Consider the following 19,252-nt stretch of genomic DNA (forward strand, 5'->3'; position numbering starts at 1 on the left):
TGCCAGATTAGGGGAATGGTCCTTGAAGCCAGAAGGGCTAGCTAAACAGAATCAACATAATATGTACCCTTGTTGCATTAGACTGCTTAAATTATGCCTAAAGGTGCTGGATCCAGTCATTTGCCACATCAACATGTCTTCATTTAAGGATGGAGTTTTTCCAGCAAATTTAAAGGTGGTCTTTGTCATGATAGTGGTTGAGCTGCTGGCAGTCTGAATAATTACAGCCCTATCTCAAATCTTCCATTCATTAGCAAGTTTTTTTAAGAAGGTCATGCATGCTCAGTTGCGCTTGTACTTCAACCAAATGGCACACACTTGGGTGTTACATAGGATTTAAGTTGTTGTTGTGTCTTTCGGCTTTTCCCGGTTAGGGGGTCGCCACAGCGGAACTCCGGTCCGCTACTGATTGGCAGTAGATTTTTACATGCCGAGTTGCTGGCCGTGACGCATAACCTTCAACGAAGGTACGCCCATTCACGCATGTCTGCACACAGAAGACTCTCTAGCTGAGAATCAAACAGGACAACTTCTTACTGTGAGGGGACAATGCTACCGCAGCACCACCACTGCTTACATAGGATTTAAGTCTGAGTCCATTTTTGTTCATTGGACTCAGACTTGAATAGACAGTTTACAACTTGTGCTGAATTAAGTAGCTCAGCTACTGATAGGAATATGTGCTACAGCCATATTATGCTGATTTTATATATTCTGCACTGATTACCAATTTAGTTATATATTACATGCGAGATTCTGTTCCTAATTCATTTAGCCCTTCACAACTTGGATCGGAGGTCCCAGGAGTCAGCTTCATGCTTCTGGTGAAAGCTTCTCACTTTTATGGGCAGTACATTTGGAACCTCCTACCTCGGTGATTAAGGATATTTCTGTTCTTCACCGGCATTAAACACTCCCTTAAGACATACCTGTTAGGACTTCATGTGACTTATAATACCAGCCTTAAATCCTTTGTATTTGTCACTTTAAAGGTTTATTTTTCTTATTTGTTTCACACTTAATGCTTATTATGTTAATGCTCTGATTTTTATTGTATTAATGCGTGAGTTACAAGCCCCCAAATAAATTTGAATTTGAAAGTCTGTAAGTCCAGCTATCTGACTGTGTAGCCAGTTGGAGAGACAGTTTATAGCAGTTCAAAGTGTATTACAGTCTGTATATACAGTGCACACGTACACCGACAGACATATTCACACATCCTCAGTTATGTCGCAAGCCCATAGTAACCTGTTTAATATGCATTTCCCTAAAGTGGTCTTTTTGTTAGTATGATAATAACAGATAATGTTGCTAGTGATGAGAAATTTGCACTCAGTTATGACTCGAGCTCATAGCAACTCAATCAACACTTCCTTTCACAGATATGATACTTTTATTAAGATGAAAATTCATAATACGGCTGGAGATGATAAAGATTAATCACTCACTTTTGCCACAAGACAGAAACTGCTGTTGTGGTCCAGTAACTCACATCACATTTTCTGGCTTGCATCACTGAAATGTATGACAGAGTACAGATAGATAATAATTAAACAGACTGATTATGAATTTCGTAAAGATATTGTAATTTGCTGATTCAAACAAAATGCATTAAAAAATAAGAAGCTATTGTACACAAGAAATATGCATTTGGTTATTATTAAAAATTCAGTATTCATCATCTTGACCACTACTGCAGTAACTTTAGCTGTATGGGTTATATCCTGCCAATAATATAATAGCCACAGCCAAACAGCCTCCAAAGCTTCAGGGCACCTTCTACATATCCAAACCAAAAAGAGAGGTTTGGATAGCAGCTAACTGTATGTATATGTGCATGTGTGTGTGTGTGTGTGTGTGTGTGTGTGTGTGTGTGTGTGTGTGTGTATATATATATATATATATATATATATACACACATACACACACACACACACACACACACACACACTCTAAACAGATACACAAAACAATTAAGATAGCAAGCAATTATGTAGCTAAAAGAAATAAATATGCACCCAGTTACATTGACTCAGTCATTGCATCCTTCCGTATCAGTGGAGGAAGATACTGACTACTGCTAAGAACAACAACAAAACACCCAGCATTGGTTATGCCACAAGCCTACATTAGCCAAGTTAGTCCCTCTTTCCTCTAAAATAATCAGATGGAAACATAATTTGGAGATAATACCTCGGCACATTAAATACCCCAGTCTTATTTATACAACAAACCAGTTTTTACCAAGACAGTCCCTCCTTTCCTGTCATATACTGAACAGTAGACACTACCACACTGCTATGTGAGGTGTATTCAGATATCAACAGTATATGCTGAGTATTACCTCAAGCCTATTTCTGCTATTCAATACATTCTGTTTCTCATATTTAAAAGTGAAATTTTGTAGTGGACAGAATCGCAGTCTGACATCTAAGGGAATCTTGAACATTGGTCTTTTCCGTTAAACCTTTTTTGCTGGATGCAAGTCACCCACACCCCAAAACCTGTATATAGTAACTGTAATTATTGCCCTTCCTCAGAAAAAAGGAATATTCTAAGAAATAGCAATCTTGGACATAATGTATTTAAGCCTGAATTTTTCAGCCATTTGGACTCCACATTATGTGGCATTCCGAGTCCCAACATTTCAAGCAGTTACCTCCTTAGATAGTCCATACTCTTCACTGAAAAACATAAAACAAATGGTATGAGCACAGCATATCCCCGATGACAGAATGCAATTATAACTACAGGTGACAGGCTTACTGTGCAATGCCAAACCAAGCATATAATGTTAAAAATAATAAAATGGTTCCCTCCTCCTCATAATGGCAGAGAAGGTCTTGCTGTCACCTCTGCAGGTCACTGTACTTGTGCCTGCACTGTTTCTCAGAGTGTGTGTCATCAGTGGCATCATTCAACTCTGTGACAAGCTAGTGACAGGCATCAGTTTTATAGGGGAAATCTCATACCCCCCCATGCACTCTCTATAGTCTGTGTGCAGCAGTTATAGGAAGATCTTGCTGTCCTTGTTACACAATACAGGAACCTTGCTTACTGCACAAAGAGGCCATGCACACTCTGTAGATTTAAATGGGATGAAAAATGGTAGCTCAGGGCACACATCTGCATGTGCTAGATGCCATGTAATGCTCATTGCCAGACAGCATCATGGCATAATGCAAAATATCACAAGCTTGGTCAGACAGCAAAATATAATTTGCAGTTACAGTGCAAGTGCACACAGAGCCAGATCATGGTCAAATGGGGCCCTAAGCAGGATAATGGATTGGGGCCCCCCCAGCTCACACACACACACAGCAGCCCCCCCCCGTAATCATTCCAGTGTCCCATTACTTGGTTATTCCTCCCCAGTTACCATAAATATTGTCAGTCTGCACACTATTTTCTTTTTTACTTCTACAATGATTACAGATATTCTGATTTAAGTACATTTTTTTATTTCAAATGTTATAGCACAAACACTGATAGACATTTGCTAAACAAAACAATACAGTTTCTCAGTGAAATCAGACAGTATTAATGGTAAACTTTTCTGTCCTTGAAACTCACATGCATTGAAATGGCATTGAAACCCACATTCAAAGAAAATGCAACTGGCCAGCTGTGTATCCAGTAACTTTGGACTGTTTTCAAACAACATGCCCCTTGCAAACATGTTTAGGGCAGTGCGTACATGCATATGTTCTTTGATTCATCTTCCTGATTGTACTAATTATATTCCTTGTATAATACAGCACCAGTTGTTAGAGTGTGTTTTACATTTGTAGTTCTGAACATTTTTCCAGTAAGCAATGAAACAAAACGTATGAGCGAATAGTGACAAAACTGCCCATTTCCGAACATTTCAAAGATAAAAGCCCACTCAAACACCTGTTGTTACAATCCAGTATCAGTCAATATGCACATTCTCTGCAGAAGTAGTCATTTGAATAATTCCACATTAAAGAGAACTGTAACTAATGAAAAGGTTCCTGCTAGAAAACAACTTTAAATGTCAGTGTTTCATCTACAAATTCAGTGCCTGCTGTCCTTGAAGAATAAATTGCCTATGTTACATTAAACAAATGGTAAGCTGATAATATTGCAATAGGGAATGTATGGCAAAATGGCAGCAGGTTCATATTTACTAGGCATTTCATCCAAAAGAGGATACCCTCAGGACTACAGTTCCCCCACTTTAAAGTACAAGACAGTATAAGGAATCTATTCACAGGGTATGGGAGTAGAACTCACAGCCTTATGCATTAAAAAGCAAATATACTACCTGTTTTGCTACTAACACTGCTTTCAAATTTTATAGCACAAGCAGTGATGAACATTTGTTAAACAGTTGCACATTGAAAACAGACAGCATGAGCAGCAGTAAACATATCTTCTCTTGAAGCTCACAATTCCTTGAAAATGCTTTGAGTAATCTGGTAGTTGGTGTAGAGGATTCAGCCTCTTGTCTCCTGTAACCAAGGTCAGAGTTTGAGCCTGAGCAAATTAACTAACCTGACATCAATCTGTGGACAAAACAAGCGGGCAGCATGTGTGTTTAGTGTCCAGATTGTCCTGCATGGAGGGACACACAGATGTAGAAGGCATTCTTAATGAAGAAACTCCTTAAAGTAGGTATGTCATTTTTTTTTTAATTAAAAAAAAAAATTGTGGCAGTTCCTCCCAGCCAGCAGGCCTTAAGTGACTGCCTGGGTCACCTACTGCTGGATCTGGCTGTGTGTACAGACACTACACTTGACCTCCAAGCTCAGAAATGGGCAGACATGAGCATTGTAGCACCAATTGTGACACTGCATTACAGCCATGATTCAGAGATGATCATGCTAAATCACTTCATTATTATTAGTACAATGCTAGAAGGTTCATTTTTAGCAGGCTAAAAACATAGTTGCTATATTTCAGGAGACAACATTATAGCAAGAAATTTAAAAAATCAGAATATTGTGAATAAAACAGTATGCTGTCATACAGGCAAACTGACAGCAGGCAAGACTACTGGTAATAGACGTCATAATGGACATCACAACTGCAGTACAAGACAGCAAGGACAGTAACTGAACAGAGGAATGTGTGAGGTAAGATAGCACAAGGCTATGACAGGGGACTGACATGCTGAGGGGATAAACTGACAGCAGGCAAGACGACTGGTAATAGACGTCATAACTGACCTCACAACTGCAGTGACTACACAAGACAGCAAGGACAGTAACTGAACAGAGGAATGTGTGAGGTAAGATAGCACAAGGCTATGACAGGGGACTGACATGCTGAGGAGATAAACTGACAAGGCACAGGGGAAGAAAAGGATAGGTTACAATTTTGCTGTGGGAGGGGCACAACCTGACAAGACATAAGGAACAGAGCAGGACAGGTTGCAGTCCTTCCAGGTGGTTGAGTGGGGAGAAATGGGCTCAAATCTGACAGAGCACAGTGAGCGCGGTCAGTCATTGGATCATCAATACAGAGGCGTCTCATGGAGGTGGAGAAATTCCTGGGATCCATCACCTAGCAAGCTCAGACAACCCTAATACCTGACAGTGGCATGTGTGTGACAGCTGGCTGGAGATGGCAGCCTGAGTGCCTCTAGGAGATATGCCAGGTTAGTAGCAGCATGTCCCGTAACCATAGGACATTAACATGCAACTGTTAAATGTTAAACATGGTTTACTCAGACAAACACACATACATGTCTGTCATTGAGGGACACTAAGACTGCAATATTGACAACCTTCGAGCAAGACATACAATTGCCCATAAGCTTTGTATATGATTGACATTTACCAATCTGCAATCCATGTAGTGTTCAGAGTTGCAAATATGATCCAGCATTGCCACAAGTATGTTATCTGTCTACATTTACAGGTTCCAGTGGTACCAGGTCCAGTGCAACATGTCAGAACATGCCTGATATCAGCAGGTAACTAGTGGCTGATGATGATGGCACCATGTATACAGCACAATCTAATGGCACAGTGGCACTCTCAGCAAAAATAATAGTAGAGAGTACAATTATAACACCCTTAGCCATACTTTTCAACCTCTTAGCACAAGAATTTTGGACAAAACCAAAAATAACACGAGGGACAAAGGCTCAGAATCATTAACAGATTTTAAATATTGCTCTTATGACCTTATAAAATTGTTTGAATAACAGATTTTGCATTAACATGCATTTCCCGAAGGATATAAAGCCTTAAAAAATGTTTTTCTTTACTTAGTGACTTCAGTCCTCAATCTTCTTCTTCTTCTTTTGGCTTTTCCCAGTTAGGGGTCGCACAGCGGATCACCTGTCCGCATGATTGGCAGTGGAGTTTTACACTGTCGAGCTGCCAGCCCAGCACCCAACCTTCTACAGAAGGCACACACATGCACCCACTCACACCTAGGGCCAATTTAGAGTGTGCAATCCACCTACAGCTTGTCTTTGGGATGTGGGAGGAAACTGGAGCACCCAGAAGAAACCCATGTGACCTCAGGAAGGACATGCAGACTCCACACAGAAGGCAGCCCAGCCAAGGATCGAACCAGAGAACCTCTTGCTGTGAGGTCGCAATGCTAACCGCTGCACCACTGTGGCCGCCCTGCCGCCCTATGACTTCAGTCTTCAATAATTTGCCAAAAACAAAAAAAAACACAGATTTTATGAGAAGAGACCAAACATATGAAGGAAAAATCTGCACATTTTACAAACTTCTATATATTTGAGATATATGCCCACAGCTGAGATGATGTTGGAGGGGTGAAATGAACTTCCAGTATCTCCCTGTTTTTGGGGCAATATGTCCCATCACTGTTGACCCTACCCAAGCTACACAGGTGCCTCAACTACAGTCAGCATCTGATGGCTGCACTGTTTTGAGGTGTGCACACCCAGCAGAGGAAAAGGGGTATATGGGTGAACATCGCTATCATAACTTCAGAGCATTCCCAGACCTGGCTGTAATACTTGGCATCAGCCAGCAGATATGCAACTGATCATGGTACAGATGGCCATGCTAGTGATGCTGAGTGTGCTGTTAAAGGTGCTTGAAGAACTGCGATCACTTCAGGAACTGTGCAATATCCTTCTGTGCATGCAGACAGACATGGCATATAGGGACATGGAGCAGACAAGCCTGCTGAGAGCATTGATGACACAGGTGGCAGCCATTGCCTCAGCCATGAGGATGCAGGCAACTGGCCACTACGGCCATTCCAGGGGAGTGGTTTGCAGTACACAATCTTATGCCTGGCTTACTTAGGTGGTGCTCATCATTCTGGAGTGTCAATGTCTTCACTGTTCATAAATGGCTTTGCCTCTGGGTATGGACACTCCTATGATAATGGCAAACGCTTATCCAACTCCACTGTGAGTACCCCCTACCTGGCAGGCTACTTGGGGTCCTGCAGTTTGTTGCCATTACATGTCACCTGTAGCCCTACTGTGAGTAACACCTACACATGCCCATTCATTGGGGTGAGGTTGCCAACACTTTAGTGGAATATGACATAGGGACCCCAGATATGCTCAGAACTAGTTCAAAATGATGTGAAGATTACTGATCCTACAGACATTGCCAACATACTGGCTGACAGGTTCAGTGCAAACTTCTCCCCTCCCCAAAAGGAGAGATATCTATACCAAGCGATTGCAGCCCCCCAAACATCTCCAACGCCCAAGTGAGAACTGCTCTCTCCAAAGCAAAATACACAGCATCCATGGGACCTGATGGTGTCCCCGGCTGTGTGCTCCACGAACTCAACGAGGAATTAAACCCACAGCTAGGACAGCTGTTTAATCATAGTCTTACCTCTGGATACGTACCCAGGAGTGGCGCACTGCAACTGTGGTCCCACTTCACAAAGGCGGTGCCTCCACCGACCCTGGAAATTACCAGCCCATTAGCTTGACAAGCCTTATCTGCAAAGCCATGGAGAGGATCATAATGGACCTCATAAATAAAGACATAGGGAATTTGCAGACTTTGGATCCATCCCAGTTTGGCTTTGTCAAAGGCAGATCATGCCTTCTAAACTTGGTTGACTTTTTGAAACAGTCACCAAAGCCATTGATGAGGGAAAGGCAGTCCATACAGCCTACCTCGATCTGGCGAAGGCCTTTGATACAATACCCCACTCGGGTATCATTGAAAAACTCATCAGCTTAAATGTTAACCCATACATCACAAGATGGGTTGCAAACTGGCTGAGTGACAGAACCCACAGGGTCAGAGTTGCTGGCGCCATGTCAGACTCAAAGCCTGTCACAAGTGGTGTACCACAGGGCTCAGTCCTGGGCCCACTCTTGTTTGGCATCTACTTTTCCAGTACAAGCAAACACAGGAGGGTTATGGCTGACAAAGTTTGCAGATGACTGCAAACTGGGCCATAGTAAAAACACATCTGACACAGATATCCTTCAGAAGGGTCTCACAGAAACGGATAACTGGTGCCAGAGCCATGGCCTAAAGTTAAATGCCAAAAATGCATAGTCATACCCTTCGGGAAAAACAAGGTTACCCCTAGCTACCAAATAGGTGGCAATCCACTGAGTACAGAAGAAGTTATCAGGGACCTGGGGACCCAGGTTGATAGTAGTCTGTCATTCGACACCCATGTAGCTAAAGTAGTTAGGAAGACCTTCTACATTGCCCACCTTATCATGAAGGGATTCTCATCTAGATCAAGGGAGGTCATAGTCTCCCTATACTCATCACTCATCAGACCAATGATTGAGTACAATGCCCCATTCGAATGTATCTGACCCGACACTTGCAGCAGCTGGAGAGGCCACAAAGTTCCTCACCAAAAGGATAAAGGGTCTCAAACATCTGTCCTATGCTGCCCGACTGAAAGAACTCCAGCTCTATTCAGTCGCCACCGCTTGCTCAGAGGTGACATTTGCCTAACATACAAGGCCATGTCAAACCCAGATTTGATGAATATGCTTCACCTCAAAAATCTAGATCCGTCAGAGCCACAAGGGCGGAGACTTAAACCTCGACACGGCTATTAATAGGATGTGCTGGAGGGATAGATTCATCACCCAAAGACTCCCTATGCTGTGGAATAAAATCCCGGTATATGTGAGGCAGAGCACCTCGCTGGCCTTGTTCAAGAGAAATCTTGACCAATGGATGGGAGATCGCAGATATACCCCAGGGATTACCTCAGTGTCACTGCTCAACAGAGGCACAGCAAAATAATGGGTATAGTTCCCCATACTAAAGGGGTGGCGTAAGCCACAAAACTATGGGCAAGGCTTGTAAATGCCCTCGGGCAGATAGCCTAGTATGAACCTATGAACCTATGAACCTATGAACATGATTCCTGAACAATTTCCCAAGATGGTGCACCATCCCTTGGGCATTATCATCCAACCGCTGACATTGCAGGGCCATACTGTACACCTGACTAGAATTTTACTCATGGAAGCTCCACCCACTACTGGAGGATATGAGCCCTGACTCCCCCTGCCTCCTAGCCATATGTGTGGGCTACTGCATCCACTAAGCATATCCCTTCCATCTATGTTAGCATTGCTGTCCCTATCACTGGGCATTACCTCACCTATGCAAGTGATGATGGGGACTGAACACTGCCCCACCCTTTGACCTTTGACAGTATGGCAAAGTCTGATGTAACATGGCGAACCAGTGACTGTACAGCCTGGGTTTGTTATTGTCTGCATCAGCTTTGTTCTTTATTGTCCTTTTCACAGCCTTGAGCTTTGGACCAGATGCCACTTCCTTGCCATTACTACAATGCATTGCATCCATCTCTGATTCAAATGGGGAACTGCTGCAACTAGATCCTCCAACAAATCCCCACCTGTTTCTTCATCTGCTGCTGCCACAGGTATGTCTGGCAGTACTATGATATCCCCACATTGTAGTAATTTTCACAGCATCATATTATGCAGCATGGTGCAGACCACAAGCATCTTGCTACAGATCTCCAGAGAATACCGCAGTATACCACCAAATGTATCCATGCAGCAGAAGTGGGCCTTCAGAAGTCTGAACACACATTATATGATGTTATGTGTCTGTGACAGTACATTGTTATATGCCACATTCCCCAAGGTCTGGGGCTGCAGATGGTGGTTATCAGCCATAGTTCCAAGGCATAACTAGCATCATCTTTAACATACAACAGTGGACAGTATTATGAGTGGACTGATAAGTATGTTTATGGGACCAGAATATTAAAGACAATGTGGGTGACGGGAAGTGCGTCTAATATTTAGATGACCTTGTGGAAAGTTGCCCCACATAAAATGCAGGCATGGATCACACAGCTACCAAATGTTGAAATCATGAGAACTGCCAGCATGAATCAAAGCCTCACTTTATATACTATCCTATGCACTGCCTAACACCTGGCAATTAATGGAGAGAAAGCAGTTGTGGAGAAGGTGGAACTATGATAGCAATATGAATGCATTCAGTGGCTCCTAGAACCTCAGAACCACAGGCCATATCACAGGGCATAATGATTAAAATTTTTGCCTTACACACACAAAATGCAGGATTTGATTCTTACATGAGTTAATTGTCTAGGCTTAAAATGACCTACAAGGGCAGTCGGCCTAGTACTAATCTATGAATCTCTGAACTATGCTCCTGTTCATGCAGAAGCACCTCATCAAAGAACTGGTGCAGGATTCACAAAGCTGATGAATGCAAAACTGCTAACTAATCTCTTTTCAGACACTGAAAAAGGTCCCCATAGAAAGTGTAGTTAATGCTACACAAACTTTCCATTGGAATACACAGTGTAGGGCATGCATCCCCCTTGATTCCATGTAAGGATGGTACATGTCTACTAACTCCTGTCTGATGACTGTCTATTTCATAATGGTCAATAATGTCCAGGTCATGAGGGTGATGGCATGTTAGCCACTGGTAGATCCTCCTTCTGAGACATACAGGACAAAATTGCACAATATCATACACACTGTTTACTAAGATGTCCACTAACAGATGTAGTCAAGCTAATGGTAATGCTGCTCTTAGCATGACAGTGTAAACTGATACTCCTTTACATCCCACTAGTACCACTTTAATTACAGGGTGCATTTAGTATAGTTTCTGACATGTTTCATCTTGAAATGCTGCCTGTGTCTTTACACTGTACTTTACATGCAATAGTCTATTGGTAAATCATATATACTGTATTTTATATATCTGTTATCTGTAAGTCTCATTGATTGTATTTTATAGGCTAGTTCTCATACATTGTATGCTCAGCCTCATATATTGTATTTCATATGTGAAGGATTGCATCAGCAAACCCATCTAATCTTGCAGTTACTGTTTATATTGTTTCCATGTTGTGTGTTGAATGATATTGTATTTTATTGCACTGCATTTTTTTGTGTTATGGCTTCATGCTTGTGGTAAGCCTTTCTGAATCCCGCACAGTTTTACTTACTGTCCAATGTTTTGTAAATTAAGTACCAAAATGTATTTAAACACAGTACCAGAACAATAAAAAGTATGATAGAGAATAATATACAAAAACTATGGTGTTTTAATATATTTTCCATTCATTTGTTAACTAGCTAAGCATTTTTGGCTGAAATGACACTTTTCAGCAGTAAGCCCCAAACAAGTTATGATTAAGTGGCTTTTTCACTGGCACTCAGGGTACATATAAAGACTGAAACAATCAAACTGTAGATTCTACGAATCTTGCTGATAGATCATAATAATATAACCATATGTACTATGCTGCCTGATATAAAAAAAAAATCTGAAAAAATGAGATTACTAGAAAAAGAATCTGATGCTATAATTTTGGTTACTCCATAAAAGTATTTCTGGGACATGAGTTTTAAATAATGTAGTGCGCTATTTGTGATTTTAGGAGGTGCTACATGTTGAACAATTTTTTTAATTAATTCATTCATTCCTTCTCTGATACATAATTTATCCTATGCAGGGTCATAGGAAGCTAGAGCCTATCCTTGCACTAAGTGGGTAGAAGGAAAGTAACTAATCCTGGTAGGACACTGGGCCATCACACCACATACGCACACTCATAACTTGCATACGTATGGCCAATTTAGGTGAATACCAGTTCACCTCATGGGCATGTCTTTCGGAGGAAAGCAAAGCACCTAGTGATGCCCCATGAGAAGACGGGACATACAGACTCCTCACAGACAACACCCCAGTGAGAAATTGAATTGGAGAACTAAGATCTATGAGGCAGTGTGATAAACAGATTTTAATGTTATAAATTAATAGCACTGTGTAAGTTTTTTTTTTAATTGAAAGCACATATTGTCATACTTTATTAAACAAAGGGAAATGGGACAGAAATACACACTGAAAGTGAAAATCTGTCAGTTAGCACAGATGACTGACACTGTGAGCTATTAATAAGTTTCTTCCTGTAGTCCAGGGTTGATTCTGTCATCCTCTATTTGTCTACTGAGTGACTTAAAGAAAATCACTTAACTATGCAGTGGTATAGAGCAATTAAGAAATTGTGCTTGGCTTCTCAATGGTTTCCTGGACTGCATGCATAGAAACTACCTATGAATGTTGGATGATTTGATGTTCAAAATTAATAGTACAATGAGTCCTCATTCCCATGCATATTGAAATGAAAGAAATTAGGACACAAATATGAGCTGATAGTGAATGTTAGACATTGCAACCCTGATGGCTTTGTTTTTGTCTCGGAATTGTTTATTATTATTAAAGTTAAACAGTTCCACTAGTCTTTTACACAGCAAAGTGATGTCCGTGTTGTCAGCCTTTGCATTTTTTATGATCCTGCCACTGTGGTCTAGTAATATGCTTTAGTGTCATTCATTATCAGGTAAACTGCTCCTTCCTTCTGAAAGTTTCCACATATAACAATGTCCCTGAGTCACACAGCGTAAGTGCTGTAATATACTGTAAAACTGCAAAACAATCAAATGGCAGATCAACAGAAATGCAGTATTTATTTATTTATTTGCATTTGTTGATTGGCAAAATCCGACCGAGTATACCTCATTTTCATTGCAGGCCTGATAGAAAAAAAGCTCCATTTACCTATAAGGTATAAATGTCAACATAATTACATACAAGAAAAATATACTGAAGTCAGTACAAACCACAGATTAAAAGAGCATATCAGTAATGAATATGAAGAATATATCAGTAATGAACATGAAGAATAAAGGGAATACAATAATAAATAAAATGGTTTGTTACGTAATACACAGCTGAGGACACATTTACACAGGAGGTCCATTTTTCACAGTTGTAGATCATGTAATTAAACATTTTCAGAATGGATATTAAAACTTAATGACATGTTTACAGTTAAACCTGACAAAAACATACAACATAAGCTGAAACACTGCTCTTAGAATGAAGTGTATTTCAGAAATGTAGTTTGACTTGCTTTTGAGAATTATATAACTAATGTAACTGGTGACTGATGCATCTGCATCTTTACAGCTCTCTTCTTATCAGTCAGGCCACAGAACAGCTAGCCCCTTACATTAATTCTTCATCTTTACCAGTCATCTGTGCTATCAAGTCACGTACTCCTGCCACCCTTCCTTCCTTTGCCATGGCTTCTGCCAGTAGCATTGTTGGCTACTATGTAGCAGAAACAAGTACTATTTGAAGAGAAAAGTCCATTAAGTTCTAAAAGATCTCAAATTTTACATGGCCTGTTCTTATGCACACAGACTTGTAGCCCATATTCTGTCCTTCAGTTAGTAACTATGTTCTCTTTGAGAGGCTGCTTAGCTCTACAGGAAATGTGGTAAATGATATACAAAGTAAGCTGTTACAAGGGTATGCAGGGAAGCCGACATTCTTAAAAATAAAACTTCCATTGATTGGTTAAATCTCTGACCCACAGGCAGCAAATACATTTTACAGTGAACTCTAAGATGATTTCTTAGAAGAGCAGAAAACTGTTTTTCTCTTAATGGAAAATTAATTGATATGCAGCAATAGCAATGTCTTGCTATTCAAAAGTAAGCACAGTATAATTGTTTGGCACACAGCTGCAATTTCACAGATTTTTGGACTGCCTAATCCTGATGGCGTAATGTACTCAGCATAGTATTTGGCTAATGCATTTAAATTCTAGACAGCACAATGTTTATGGTACAGCAGTGCTCATAGACCAGATATAAAGCATGTTTCTTTTCCAATTCACAGAGTACTTGGACTACTTGACGGTACACATTTTGCATTATGTCTTAATGCCTCATATACATCATTTCTGGTGAGTACTCAATGTCTGTACATTTTTTTGCAGTCAGTTGAATGTAGTCATATTCCACAAACCAAATGTTTCAATCATTTGTTTGTGTTTTCTGTTTACATAAGTATGTAGTGCAGAATTGTTGATTTAATGTTGACTCTCACTCTGCATAAAATTATGAAAGTTGATGTGAGATGCTGCTAGACAATTCCAAACTTGTCCTATCGACATCTGAAGCACAATTTGGAAAAAAATAACAGATTAATCATCAATGTTTTTATTTCATTTTGTGTACTGCATATTGTTTCCATTTTCTTCTACCTTTCATATTCCTTGTAATTGTTCAAATGCACACCAGTAACCCTTGTTTTAGTTAAAATAATGTCCCGGTCCTCAAAAGAATCAAGTGGTTGTCTCCGTAAATAGATTTAGGAAAGAATATGTCAAGAAGCCAGTTTTATTAAACATCTGCTGCAATACTACAGATCAAGATTGTATTCACTTGTTTTGGCTTAAATGTCACCCTAAATGAAAAGACAGATATGCCCATGTTGCTGTTAGAGATCAATATGCACGCACTCCATTAACCTAAACACAGGACCTCTGGGTAGATGTAATAACTTGATGTAGGATTATTCTGTTTGTTGTACTGTAATTAGATCATTGTCATTTTTCAGTTGTGGATCAATACATACTTTTTTATTAACTATTTTGCATTATGATATACAAAGATATGCTATCACTTGACCATGCAGGCCACCTTAACCTACAACAAGATGCACTTATTTACTTGCTTGCTTTCTTTCATTTACACATCTGCATTATGGACTCTATTGTACATTATTATGTTAAGTATGCTATTCAAGACAGAGTGTAATGTTTGAAAAGGAGAGGGAAAAAAGACACAAATAACTAGGTGAACGACATTTTTGATGACCAGAATGAAAAGGGCAACATTTTAAAGACAAGCTTGTAGTTACTGGAACAAAAAAATATATTTTACAGGAGAAAATATGACTTCTTACCTCCATTCTTTGGCTCCCCCTAGGACCTTGCCTATTGGGTTTTTTACCAGTATTTTGCAGGCCCATGGCAGCTGGGCACTCCTGGGCTAAGTGAGAGCTCTACAACCCATTTATTCCATTCCAAGAGTCCTAATCAGCTCCTCATTCTCTAACAGGAGTCCGGTGGTAGAGAGTGGGTCAGGCCTGGGGCAGTTTGCCTTCTCCCTTTTGGGAGCATATTGCCACCCTGCCAGCTCTGTTGAGTCAGATATTGCAGTCCTCCAAGGGGAGAAGTGTCCCTGCACACTGGCTCCCTCTCCACTTACTGTTGCTATGCATTGCTGTGCAGGCTGTCTTGGCTTGTTAAGAACTAGTGCCCCCATTAGGTGTCATCCTATGTGGCAAGTAAAGAAACCTCCCTCTGCCAGAGTGGGTGAAGTGGCACTCACCCCATCCTCTCTGGCCAGCTTCTACAGAGCTCTGAGCCACTAGTCAAAATCCGAACATCTGTAGCAAATTCAGATCCTTTTCTGTCAAAACCATGGAGCTGGCTTAGTTTCTATTGTAATTACCTCTTAGAAAGTATACACCACTGTACATTAAAAGAGTCAGCTAGGATGTGAATCATTTTGTATATCCCAAGGTGCCTATCTTATGTAAAAATGTTCTGAATGTTGTATGAAAGGGAACTTTTAAAATTAAACTTAATGAAGCATAAAGGTATTAGATTACTAAAGAGTGACTAAGGGATATGTAAGCAGCTTGATGGGGGTAGCATTGGGAAAGAGTGACATCTATCTTGATTCTCTGTTGTTGACTGAGAATGTGTTAAAGTTTGGGTAGTGCTAAAACAGAATCCTCATAAAGACATGCAACAGGGTGTCATGAAAAAATACATTGATAAAAACGCTCAGTGGGAAAACAAATACAATGGAAGGTATGACAAGATGGTTTGCTAAACTGAGTACATGCAATAACAACTAAGATAAAATTCTTAACAGTTTTATCTTTTACTCTGAATTTTGACTATGTATGGATAAATGTATACAATGTAAAGCTGAAGTAAACTTAAAAAAGGGAACAGTTGGAAGGATGTCTGTTCATACTCACCTTAAATGTAAAATAGAAGAAAAACAGCAAAATATTGAACAAATGTCCTGAGGTTAAATAACTGGGTTGTTCAATTAAAATAGTTTAAAAAAAATTCCAAAATGAGAAAGAAATCTTGGCTTTAAGATGACTGAGGTGGTTCATGGCCTTCCTACAGTGCTGTACTGTCTAATTACCCTGTGGTTCTTTTGGATCATGCTTACAAAGGTTGAAGCTTGAAGAAAGGTAGGGTGGGTTCCAGATGGATTTAAAAGTAATTTCTGTATGTTATTATTCTTGTATCCATTAATGTTGTTGTTCTGGTTCCATTTTCTTGGCTTTAAAAAACCTTTAATGGAGATCTGTTCACTGAGTCCTGGTAGATACTGGGACTGAGTTCAATTTGCCACTTCAGCTCTTTAACTTCCAGTAAAGATTCTAGATCCTGAGGGGATGAGGACAAGTTTCTAAGATATCAAGTTGAAAGGTAGGTAGGGGTCCTAAGGTAGCCAATGCTTGACAGCTTTGTGGCTATGGTGGTTATGGATAGCATATTGATGTTGATAGATTCTTTGTGAGAGCATTCAGATTGCTTTTCTTAAATATGACTGTATGCTCTGCATCAGACTATGTATACTAGAAAGCTGGAGTGGCAAAATCTCAGGCATCCTGCTCTGTAAGCTTTATTGTTACTAGCACAAATAAAGATGTTGGTGTTGCTGAGATAGGAATAGAAGTTACATTTTCTATAAAAGAATGAGGTTGAAAACAGGTCTACAGGTGGTTCATGTTGATTTCTTACAAGAAGGAGTTCTCTTGTGCATACCTCTGACCAGGCTCACCACAAGAAAATTCCTAGGGTCCTGAGAATTTCAAACAAACCAGCATGGAATGACATGAGCACAGATCTGCTTGCACCAGCCTTGAATGTATGTACATTCTAGTGGGAAAAAGTCAAGAAAAGAAGTATCCACTTCAGATAATCTTGGCAAGCTTGACAGAAACATTAAGTTGAAAAAGACATCCTGATCTCTTTGTAGACCATTGCAGCAATATCTTTTCTTGACTGCAGCTCCACAGGAAAGGGACATATGTCCTTGGTTCCAAGTTGAAGGGGCACTAAACAGTTACTACTTAATGACAGCTGGTAAAATGACTTTTCCTAAAGTTCATTTGGTAGCTGTATTTAATTTTCACGAGAGAATCAACATTCAATCCCCTGCCTCTCAAAGAGTTTGCAGAACCTTTTTAAAATACGCATTCTGCCTCCTCTAAGAGGTGAAACTCTACTTTAGGACCTCAATTTTTTGTTACAGAAATTAACTTAGCCTCCGTTTGAACTGATCCATTCTGCAGATCTAAAATTCTTATTCTGGTGGACCACTCTGTTGATTTTGTTTTTCTCAAATATTGTGAATGATGTTAAAGGGTGAGATGATGAGGTTAATGAGTTAACTGAAACTTACATACACTGCCCATTACTGAGGAAACTATTAGAAAATCTATTCAGGTTATTAAAAGGAATCCAGCTCCAGGTCCAGACAGTTTGAACGGGACATTTTTGACAAGTACAGGTGACTACAATTTAAAGTAGTTTCTAAACAGTGGAAATGTGGTAATGTCATTTCCATTCCTAAAGCGGGATAACACAAGGTAACCAGTTTTAGACCCATCACCTTATGAACCTGAAAATCCTTAGAAAAGGAAGATTACCTGTAAAAAATCTTATATATTTTTATTTAGATATAATCCTTGTTGTTGATTCTATCTTCCCTTTGGATGTAAAATACATAGACTTGACCAAGGTGTTTCAGTCTGTATGCGTCAGTCCTTCTGGACATCAAAAATGGAAGGTTTGGCTTTTATGTAGTTCATTGGATAGAAAACTGGCTAAGTGGGAAATCAGTTGGAGTCCAGGTGTGAGGAGTCAAGTCAAAAGAATATTTTATGAAAGGAATGGTAACACAGGGTTCTATACTAGGTCCATTCCTTTTTTATGTCTACATTTCCAGTAACAGCTAATTGCTGGACCAGAAAACTTGCAGATAATACAAAAATAGCTGCCCTTGCATCTTCAATATGTGATCAGTTGATCCTTCAGAATTACCTAGATAGATTGCTTAAATGTGAAAAATGAATAGGATGGAATTTAATAAAATACAATGTAAAACTATACATTTAGGTAAAGCAGATAAGTGCATTGGAAAATGTGTAGAATTCAAGGGTTTAGAGGTTAATGTGAATGCAAATGGAAAGCTAAGCTCTGGAGGTTACACGAGTAATGTCTTGAAAAAAAATTATAATTAGAACTTCACTAAGAAGAAAATCATCTAGAGATTTTAACATAAAGGGAGCAATTTATAAATCCATAATAAAACAATTTAAGGAATATACAAAGCTAGAGAGAGTTCAAAATCGTTTTACTATGAAATTGGAATGGGTAAAAACCTTAAATTATGAGGAGAGATTAAATAAATTAAATTCATACTTTGTGCACTGTAGAATTCTGAGGAGGGGCTTATTATGGGAATTTAAATGTTTAAAGAGTGAAATTATAAAATGTTATCTGGACGTTTCTTTTTTGTTGCTGTTTGTTTGTAACACCTTTATTGAATCATGACTTAAGACATAAGCACATAAGCAAACGTACATTTATATAAAAGAAAACAAACTATGGTAACATATTTAGTTACAAACATTATACACTGCATATATTTTTATTCAATTATCATTAATCCAGCATTACATAAATTGGTCAATTCCTGCCTTCCTTTAAACCTCACTCCTCCTTTAAAACATTATTCTGCATGTATTGTTTCCACAATTCCCTATTTTCTATGGTTTACTCCTACCTTTAAAGACAATTATTTTATTTCTGTTACATTATTCACTACTTCAGGTGCAGCTGGTTTAGACTTTGATTTTCATTT

At 39.5% G+C, this 19,252-nt stretch overlaps 1 protein-coding gene across 1 annotated transcript in view; it reads left to right on the plus strand.

The window, feature by feature from the left end:
• Positions 1-14,158: 14,158 nt before the first annotated feature.
• LOC122804578 (suppressor of cytokine signaling 1-like) overlaps positions 14,159-19,252 on the plus strand; it is a 625,285-nt gene continuing 620,191 nt past the window's right edge. Inside the window, exon 1 of the mRNA XM_044074529.1 lies at positions 14,159-14,250. The gene's annotated coding sequence lies outside the window, so the exon portion shown is untranslated. The remainder of the gene's footprint in view (positions 14,251-19,252) is intronic.

Source organism: Protopterus annectens, chromosome 1.part1, assembly GCF_019279795.1.
Source record: "Protopterus annectens isolate FY-2018-M chromosome 1.part1, PAN1.0, whole genome shotgun sequence".
NCBI lineage: Eukaryota > Metazoa > Chordata > Ceratodontiformes > Protopteridae > Protopterus > Protopterus annectens.